Source organism: Elephas maximus, chromosome 1 (assembly GCF_024166365.1).
Source record: "Elephas maximus indicus isolate mEleMax1 chromosome 1, mEleMax1 primary haplotype, whole genome shotgun sequence".
In the NCBI taxonomy this organism is placed as follows: domain Eukaryota; kingdom Metazoa; phylum Chordata; class Mammalia; order Proboscidea; family Elephantidae; genus Elephas; species Elephas maximus.
In genome coordinates this window covers 78,590,086-78,600,625 of record NC_064819.1, presented here as the reverse complement: position 1 = coordinate 78,600,625, position 10,540 = coordinate 78,590,086, and the positions used below count along the sequence as shown (strand labels likewise).

At 41.9% G+C, this 10,540-nt stretch overlaps 1 non-coding gene across 1 annotated transcript; it reads right to left on the bottom strand.

The window, feature by feature from the left end:
* Positions 1-10,433: 10,433 nt before the first annotated feature.
* On the bottom strand, positions 10,434-10,540 carry TRNAL-CAA (transfer RNA leucine (anticodon CAA)). The gene is made up of 2 exons: positions 10,503-10,540; positions 10,434-10,479 (listed from the first exon to the last, which is right to left on the bottom strand). It is a non-coding gene; the product is annotated as a tRNA-Leu (tRNA).

Below are 10,540 nucleotides of genomic sequence, written 5' to 3'. Positions count from 1 at the left end.
AATTGGAACATGCTGTCTGTCTCCTGTGGAGACAATGTCTGATAGAAACTCTGATACGGAGGATGAGGTCATTATGAGTGGCTGGAAATATTTTGGGGAAGGGAGGGCTAATAGATAATATTATAAATGTTTTGAATATGGGGCAAAAACATGGAAATAAACATACACTTTTTTTTAATAGTTATAAAAATACAGAAAGATTAGTGGTTCTTCAGCATGCTTTTCAGGAAGGAGATGAAGACCTGGTAGCAAACAGTAATTTTACGTGATACTCAAATTCTCTCTCAAAAAGATGATTCTGAAGGATCCAAGACTCAAGGTTCTATTTATTCTGTTCCAGAAAAAATGGGATATGGTTTGCCTCTTTTTGCCATTTGAGGAAAATGATGGACTTTTTTATAACAGGTTATAAGAAGTGACTGCTGCATCATTTTGGTGTGCCTTGTTCTCACAAATCTTTAAGAATGTATTGTTGTTGCTGTTGCGTCCCATTGAGTGGATTCTGATTCATAGCAACCCTATAGGACAGAGTAGAACCGCCTCACAGGTTTTCCTAACCTGTAAATTTTACCTGAGCAGGTATTCTGTTCTTCTGCAGACCAGCTGGTGAAACATGATTCCTGTCTTTGGGGAGCCTAAGACTCCATTAGATAAAATACTGATGGAAAAGAAAAAAAAAAACACCAATTATAATATAGTTTCTTTAAGTCTACAGTTGGCTAAACTAGCCAGGACTCTTTTAGTTGCACGTGATTGAAACAAATTGCAAATTATTTTATCAGAAAGAGGCACTTGATAGCTTGCTTACGTTGGCTTAGATTGACACTAATTGTGCATTGGTAGCTTTTAGGAGGTTTCTTACAGCTGAATTTCCTGTATTATCAACAACCCAGCCACTTTATTTCCAAATTTTCTGAGGAGTTTTCATTTTAGAATTCTCTATATTTGTTAGTCCCCCGTGTGTCTGTCAGTTTGTCGTACCTGGGGGCTTGTGTGTTGCTGTGATGCTGGGAGCTATGCCATCAGTATTCCGATACCAGCAGGGTCACCCATGGAGGACAGGTTTCAGCTGAGTTTCCAGATTAAGACAGACTAGGAAGAAGGACCCTGCAGTCGACTTCTGAAAAGAATAAGCCAGTTAAAACATTATGAAAAGAAGCTGAACATTGTCTGATATAGTGCCAGAAGATGAGCCTCCCCTCTCCCAAGTTTGAAAGCACTCAAAAGATGAGTGAGGAAGAGCTGTCTCCTCAAAGTAGAGTTGACCTTAATGACGTGGATGGAGTCAAGTTTTCAGAACATTCATTTCTTGATGTGGCATGACTGAAGATGAGAAGAAACAGCTGCAAACATCCACTAATAATCCAAATCTGGAATGTACAAACTATGAATCTAGGAAAATTGGAAATCATCAGAAATGAAACGGAAAGCATAAACATCAATATCCTAGGCATCAGCAAGCTGAAATGGACTGGTATTGGCCATTTTGAATTGAACAATCATATAGTCTACTATTCCAGGAATGACAACTTGAAGAGGAATGGTGTTGCATTCATGGTCAAAAAGAACATTTCAAGATCTGTCCTGAAGTACAATTCTGTAAGTGATAGGATAATATCCATACTCCTACAAGGAAGACCAGTTAATACAATTATTATTCAGATTTACACATCAACTACTAAGGCCGAAATTGAAGATTTTTATCAGCTTCTGCAGTCTGAAATGGATCAAACATGCAATCAGTATGCATTGATAATTACTGGTGACTGGAATGTGAAAGTTGGAAACGAAGAAGGATCTGTAGTTGGAAAACATCGCCTTGGTGATAGAAACAATACTGGAAATCGAATGACAGAATTTTACAAGATCAATGACTTCTTCAATGCAAATATCTTTTTTCACCAACATAAACATGGACCTCACCAGATGGAATCAAATCGACTACATCTGTGGAAAGAGACGGTGGAAAACCTCAATATCATTAGTCAGAACAAGGCCAGGAGCTGAGTGCAGAACAGAGCATGAATTACTCATATGCAAGTTCAAGCTGAAAGTGAAGAAAATCAGAGCAAGTCCACGAGACCCAAAATATGACCTTGAGTATTTCCCACCTGAATTTAGAGACCATCTCAAGAATAGATTTGACACGTTGAACACTAATGACTGAAGACTGGACAAGTTGAGGAATGATATCGAAAACATCATACATGAAGAAAGCAAGAGGTCACTGAAAAGACAGGAAAGATGGATGTCAGAGAAGACTCTGAAACTTCCACTGGAACATCGAGCAGCTAAAGCAAAAGGAAAAATGATGAAGTAAAAGAAATGAACAGAAGATTTCAAGGGGTGGCTCAAGAAGACAAAGTAAAGTATTATAATGACCATGTGCAAAGCGCTGGAGATAGAAAACAAAAAGGGAAGAACTCGCTTGGTATTTCTTGAGGTGAAAGAACTGAAGAAAAATTTCAAGCCTTGAGTTACAGTGTGAAGGAGTCTGTGGGGAAAATATTAAACGACAGAGGAAGCATCAAAAGAAGATGGAAGGAATACACAGAGTTATTACACCAAAAAGAATTAGTCGATGTTCAAACATTTCAAGATGTGGCATATGATCAGGAACCGATGGTACTGAAGGAAGAAGTCTAAGCTGCTGTGAAAGCATTGACTAAAAACAAGGCTCCAGGAATTGATGGAATGTCAACTGAGATGTTTCAACAAACAGATGCAGCGCTGGAGGTGCTCACTCGTCTATGCCAAGAAATATGAAAGACAGTTTCCTGGCCAACTGACAGGAAGACATCCATATTTATGCCCATTCTCAAGAAAGGTGATCCAACCGAATGTGGAACTTATCAAACAATATCATTAATATTACATGCAAGCAAAATTTTGCTGAAGATCATTCAAAAGCAGCTGCAGCAGTATATTGACAGGGAACCGCCAAAAATTCAGGCAGGATTCAGAAGAGGACATGGAACCCAGGATATCATTGCTCATGTCAGATGGATCCTGGCTGAAAGCAGAGAATACCAGAAGGATGTTTACCTGTGTTTTATTGACTACGCAAAGGCATTCGACCGTGTGGATCATAACAAATTATGGATAACATTGTGAAGAATGGGAATTCCAGAACACTTAATCGTGCTCATGAGGAATCTGTACTCAGATTAAGAGGCAGCTGTTCGGACAGAACAAGGGGATACTGATTGGGTTAAAGTCGGAAAAGGTGTGCGTCAGAGTTGTATCCTTTCACCATATCTATTCAATCTGTATGCTGAGCAAATCTGAGAAGCTGGACTCTATGAAGAAGAACAGAGTATCAGGATTGGAGGAAGTCTCATTAACAACCTGCGTTATGCAGATGACACAGCCTTGCTTGCTGAAAGTGAAGAGGACTTGAAGCACTTACTGATGAAGATCAAAGATCACAGCCTTCAGTATGGATTACACCTCACCATAAAGAAAACAAAAATCCTTACAACTGGACCAACCAGCCACATCATGATAAATGGAGAAAAGATTGAAGTTGTCAAGGATTTCATTTTACTTGGACCCACAATCAACACCCATGGAAGCAGCAGTCAAGAAATCAGACGATGCTTTGCACTGGGCAAATCTGCTGCAAAGGACCTCTTTAAAGTGTTGAAAAGCAAAGATGTCACCTTGAAGACTAAGGTGCGCCTGACCCAAGCCATGGTATTTTCAATCCCATCATATGCATGTGAAACCTGGACAATGAATAAGGAAGACTGAAGAAGAACTGATACCTTTAAATTGTGGTGTCGGCGAAGAATATTGAATATACTATGGACCTCCAGAAGAATGAACAAATCTGTCTTGGAAGAAGTACAACCAGAATGTTCCTTAGACACAAGGATGGCGAGACTGCGTCTTAATACTTTGGACACACTGTCAGGAAGGAACAGTCCCTGAAGAAGGATAGCATGCTTAGTAAAGTACAGGGTCAGCAGAAAAGAGGAAGACCCTCAACGAGATGGGTTGACACAGTGGCTGCCATAGCGGGCTCAGACATAGCAACGATTCTAAGAATGGCACAGGACCAGGCAGCGTTTCTTTCTGTGGTACATAGGGTCACTATGAGTCAGTACTGACTCGATGGCACCTAGTAACAGCAACATATTTGTTAGTAGAGAGTTCCTGTATTCTGAGAAGGTAAGCATAATAACCAGATCGGATTCCTAGGGATTTGGCTTCAAGAAAACTCAGATGACCTGTTGCCCTCCAGTCCGATTCATAGCAGCCCAATAAGACAGGATAGAACTACCCTGTACAGGGTTTCTGAGGCTGTAATTTCTACATCATTCTCCTGCAGAGGAGTGCCTGGAGGGTTCCAACTGCTATCTTCTGGTACTTTACCACTTTTCTAGGAAAAGCAACTCTTCAAATTATCTAAGGAGTAAAGTGAGCAACCAAGGCCTTGGTGACATTGGAACTGAAGACCCCTGGTTTAGAAGACTAGTGCTCTAACCCCTGAACTACCGAGCCTTAAAAAAAAAACTAACCCGTTGCCCTCAAGTCAATTCCCATTCATAGCAACCCTATAGCTTTAAAAGGAGGCAGTTATTATCCACTTGTCCTGAAGCTGATGCTTGACACAGTCAAACTTTGGGTTTTTAGTTTTATTTGGTTCCTAGAAAATTTGACGTTCCACCCTCATTACCTCTCTGGTTTTCCGGGATGTTCTCAAACAAGTTCCACACTCTGCAATTTTTAACATCCCCTCCAAGGACTTTTGTCAGAAGTACAGGGCCCCTAATCTGCATCCTGAGGATTTTGCTCCAATCCAGGGTAATCGAGATTGGTGACTGCTCCTTGACCAGAGATGGAAATAACAGCCTGTCCCTTGTCAAGATAGGGAGTTTAGGGTGGGGTCTTCGGCATCCTCTTGATTTTACTTATAGCCAGGCCCTCTGCTCTGCAGTACTTTTCTCAGGGGTTGGAGCCCAGATATTCTGAACTTCAGTTGTTAGAGCCTTGTGGGGAAAACACGGGAACTTTGTCCCATTTTTTCCGATACCAGAAATCAGAAGAGTTAGGCTAAAGGAGGGAGGGTAAGGGTGAGGCAGCCCGGAAGAGGGAGCTGAGGCAACCTCCTGGGAACAGAAGCCCAATCCAGAGGCATCTACTGTTGTGCCCTGGTCTTTGAGGTTGAAAGATTGTTTCAGAGCACTGGTCCAGGTATCAAATCCTGCAGCTGTGTTTCTTATTCTCCTCCGGGCAGCGCTGAAATCCAAGTAGAAGAGCCTTGTCCTAGCCCACTGTGACAAAGAAACCAGAAAGCTGTTACAAGATAAATTCTACTATCATTGGAGCTTGAGGGGGCCTTCAGAATAGCTATTCGAGGACTCGGCGTAGAAAATCAACAACCATAATAGTAAGGAGAGCGGGATAAAAAGGAAACTCAACCATGGATCCTAGACCTGTTCCAAGTCAGGGGCCCTGCACAGCCCACCCTACAGACAATCCGAAAAGAAGTAAGAATTCCTTTCCTCTCTACTTTCATAGTTTGATAGCTCACTGTAAACAGTAGCTCTAATAATATTAAAACAAAAAGCAAAACCTTCTACTACTGAAGAGAACAATAACTTATTAAACCAACTCAGAAAAATAGGAGTGACTACTTAGAGGGAAATCCGACTCTGTGCGACTGTTCCTTCTTGGGGACAACAGCTCTCTCAGCTTCAGGAAAAGAAGCTGCAAAATCTATTGTGCAAGATCATGCCAACCAGCCAGCTCTTGAAAAGTTACCAAAACCAAAAAACCAAACCTGTTGCTGTCGAGTCGATTCTGATTCATATCCGTATTATAGGGGAGAGTAGAACTGCCCTATACTGTTTAAAATGAGCAGCTGGTGGTTTCCAACTGTCCACTTTTGTATTAGCAGCCATAGCTCTCAACCACTGCACCACCAGGGCTACCAAAAGTCTTTATATGGTAAGAAAATCAATCACACACTCCACCTTTTCATCCTTTAAGTACAGGCAAAACAATGTCCCATGTGACCAAGAGTTCATAAATGCAAATGATGGGAAAACAAAACAAGAAGTGTGCAATTTAATGCAGCTGAGAGTGAGGAGAATGAGGGAGTAAGAGGCAATTTTTTCACCGTTCTCCAGCAGCAGGCTTACTGAGCTTTTTAGGATTTGGGGAATCAATTAATTCAGAATTCAGAGAATGTAGGACCTGACCCATTGTTTTTGTGACAATAAACCAGATACTTAATTGTTCTGAACTTTTCTTTATTGTTATTATTTTCTACCTCTTGTACAAAAGGAAATCTTTGCCTGATTGAAATTTCTTGTAATGAGTGTTTTCAGAGCAATCGTTGGACTAATTTCCAAATTTAGGGCTATGTTCAAGAGGGGAAATCAAATGCAGGGATGTTACTATTCATGTCACAGACTTGTTCTTGTAGGCACAGTCCTTGAAGCTCCTGCCCACAACTGGTCAGGAAGGGAAGGATGAGCAGTGGACTTGGGTATATCCAGGTTACAGCAGTATATTGACAGGGAACTGCCAGAAATTCAAGCTGGATTCTGAAGAGCATGTGTAACGAGGGATATTGTTGCTGATGTCAGATGAATCTTGGCTAAAAGCAGAGAACACCAGAAATATGTTTACCTGTGTTTTATTGACCACATAAAGGCATTCAACTGTGCAGATCATAACAAATTATGGTTAACAATTTGAAGAATAGGAATTCCAGAACACTTAATTGTGCTCATGTAGAACCTGTACCTAGACCTAGAGGCAGTCTTTCAAACAGAACAAGGGGATACTGCATGCTTTAAAATCAGGGAATGTAAGTGTCAGAATCGTATCCTTTAACTATATTTATTCAATCTGTATGCTGAACAAATAATTGGAGAAGCTGGACTATGCAAAGAATAACATGGCATCAGGAATGGAGGAAGACTCATGGTGGACAATCACACAATACTCGAAATCATGGCCTAGCCAAGTTGACATATATTTTGGAAGCACACAATTCAATCTATGACAACTCATTAATAACCCATGATATGCAGATGAAACAACCTTGCTTGCTGAAAGTGAAGAGGATTTGAAGCACTTAGTGATGAAGACCAAAGACTACAGCCTTCAGTATGGATTACACTTCCACATAAAGAAAAGAAAAAATCCTCACAACTGGACCAATAAGCAACATTATGATAAATAGAAAACATATTAACGATGTCAAGAATTTCATTTTACTTGGATTCACAATCAATGCACACGGAAGCAGAGGTCAAAAAATAAATTGGCGTATTGCGTTGGGCAAAATGACTGCAAAAGACCTCTTTAAAGTGTTCAAATGCAAAGATATCACTTTGAGGACTAAGGTGAACCTGGCCCAAGCCAGAATATTTTCAACCACCTCATATGCATGGAAAAGATGGACAATGTAAAAGGAAGACCAAAGAAGAAATGATGCCTTTGAATTGTGGTGTTGGAGAAAAATATTGAATATACCATAGACTGTCAGGAGAATGAACAAATCTGTCTTGGAAGAAGCACAGCCAAAATGCTCCTTAGAAGTGAGGATGGTGAGACTTCATCTCACATACTTTGGACATGTTACAGGAGGGGCCAGTACCTGGAGAAGGACATCATGCTTGGTAGAGTGTCAGTGAAAAAGAGGAAGACCCTCAATGAGATGGACTGATACAGTGCCTGCAACAATGATTGTGAGGATGGTATAGGACTGGAGAGTGTTTCTTTTGTTGTGCATGGGGTCGCTATGAGTCTGAATAGACCCGACAGCATCTAACAACAACAACAACATTTGTATTAATCAGTATTCCAGCAGGAAGCAGGTCACACAGTCAAAGAGTGAATTGAGAAGGCACCATTGAAAGGCTTCTTCATAGCGTTAAGAAAACTAGTAAGATGTGAAGAAACCCTGGGGGATCAGAACACTGGGAGTCTTTAGCATCCCTAGGCATAAAAGGGTGTGGGAAGGAGTGGAGTTGCCAGAACCTGGCAAGAGCCCTTGCCACAGGAGAGGAGCCACCCACCAGGAGCTGTGCCCGTGGGAGAAACACAGCCTGGCAGGGAATGAGTGGGAGGAACATTTGTATCTACCTCCCTCTTCCTGCCTCCTGATCTCTTGCTAGTGCTTCCCATTGGAATTCTGAATCCAGCCAGAAGCTAGGGACCAAGAAAGCCCAAGCAAAGCGGCCTTCCAAGGTACAGAGCAGAGCAGAAAATGGACCCGGAAGGGCAAATGGAGAATAAATCGGCACACTGGGGTTGTAATTTGTGTGATCCCTTTCTACATTTGGTTGGGACATGGGCTTCTATTCTATATAAACCTTGGATAATATGGTAAATTGGAGCTTAAGCAGCTGATAAGAAATATTTATCTCTGGACAATTTTGTTAGAGGTATAACCATTGCAAGTAGGATTACAAATATATTTGCCATAAACTTTCATGAGGTGAGGATGCAGCCATCAAATATAGATTCCTCCCAACAGATGCACCCCAGTGAGACTATTATGTGGAATGCATATCTTCTGTAAAGTAAGGCTGAAGAGGCACCTGTTCCTGGGGAGAACGTGGTGAAGCTCTGTCTTTAAGCTATAACTTGGTTTATGCCACAAACAGCCAGCTAAGGCTGCAGTGATATTTCTTGGTTGTACTGTGTATGTCAAAGGGCAAGATAGTTTGTTTCTCTTGGGGACTTTGGGAGCGTCACAATACTATTTTCTAAACCTCTCTCTACTTATACTCTCTCTTGGTTATCTAGTGCTGCTGTAACAGAAATTCCACAAGTGGATGACCTTAACAAAGAGAAGTCATTCTCCCACAGTAGGCTAGAAGTCTGAATTCAGGGCACCAGCTGTAGTGGAAAGCCATCTCTCTCTGTCAGCTCTGGAGCAAGGTCCTTATCATCAATATTCCCTTGGTCTAGGAACTTCTCTGCACAGGAACCCCAGGTCCAAAGCATGCATTCTGCTCCCAGCACTGCTTCTTGGTGGTATGAAATTTCCCACTCTCTGCTCCCTTCCATTTTCCTTTTATCTCTTGTAAGATAAAAGGTTATACAGGCCACACCCCAGGGAAATTCCCTCAACATTGGATCAGGGATATGACCTGAGTAAGGGTGTTTACATCCCACCTTAATCCTCTTTAACACAATCTAATCCTGCCTTGTTAACCAGAGGCAGAGATTAGGATTTACAACTCGTTGGAAAATTACACAAAATGGAAGACAGCCACACAATACTGGGAATCATGGCCTAACTAAGTTGACACATAATTTGGGGCACACGATTCAATCCATGACATACTTCTATTACAAATTCTGTCTCTAAAATGCATAATACTGATCTATATTCTAATGTTGGAATGTTTTCTGATACCAAACCAAAAACAAACCAATTGTCATCAGTCAATTGCAACCCATGTGACCTCACGTGTTGCAGAGCTCTACTGAGTTTTCATGTGTGTGACCTTTTGGAAGCGGATCACCTTTTCTGAGGTGCCTCTGGGTGGGTTTGATCCTCTAACTTTTCAGTTAGCAGCTAAGTGTTTAACCGTTTGCGCCACCAGGGACTTATTTCTCTAATACCGGTGGTGAGCAAAGTTGTCAGTTAGAGAACATCAGTTACTCGTTCACAAAAGAAGTAAACTTGAAGCAGAATGTAATTAAATGCACTGCTGTCTTCATTAGGGAACTCTTCCTACTAATTAAAAAATCAGTCATCAATCAATAGCTCAATAGAAGTAAACAAAACGCTTAGTGATACAGTTGATTTGTATTCTGGCACAAGCCCTGTATATCAAAATTGTGCTAACTGGTAGCAAACATATGGATTACCACTGGTCTGCAGACCACATTTTCAGTGGCTGTGCTCTATATCATATTCTAGGAAGAGAATGTTGGAGAATCATTTCAGGAAGAAGAGGGCTTTGCTTCCTGGCGTCCAGGTGCTGCTTGGTCTGCGGCTTCCCCAGTGCTCTTGCCCGAGGCATGGCTTTCTCCATCAGACGGCGCCAGAGGATTAAATTTCGTCTGAATGGCTCTGGAAACATTTCAGAATTCTCTAGACCAGGACTTTTTGTTTGTTGACTGGTTAGAGTTGCAAGAGATGCTTGTTTCTTTGCTGCGCTTGGCTGTGGGATCGGTACGGACGCGCTGGACAGTGGGCAAGACTATCAGGGGCTGGACATCTTTGAGGTAGGACGACTTGCACTGTGGACAGTGGGAAGAGTGAAGGCCAGGAAACCGAGAGTGATCGCCTAGTACGTGGAAGGGCCTAAGACGGGCAACGTGGACAGGGCCAGAGAGTCTGATTGCAAAAGGGGGAGGAGAGTTAACAAGGTCAAGAGCGCGAAGAAACCTCAGGTGTTCCGGGCTCCAAGATTAAACTTTTAATAGACCCTGACAGGAACAAAAGTGAACCCTGTCAGGAGTGGGATTCGAACCCACGTCTCCACTTGGAGACCAGAAACCCCGAGCGCGGGAAGGGAAACCTTGAGTCTGGCGCCTTAGACCACTCGGCCATCCTGAC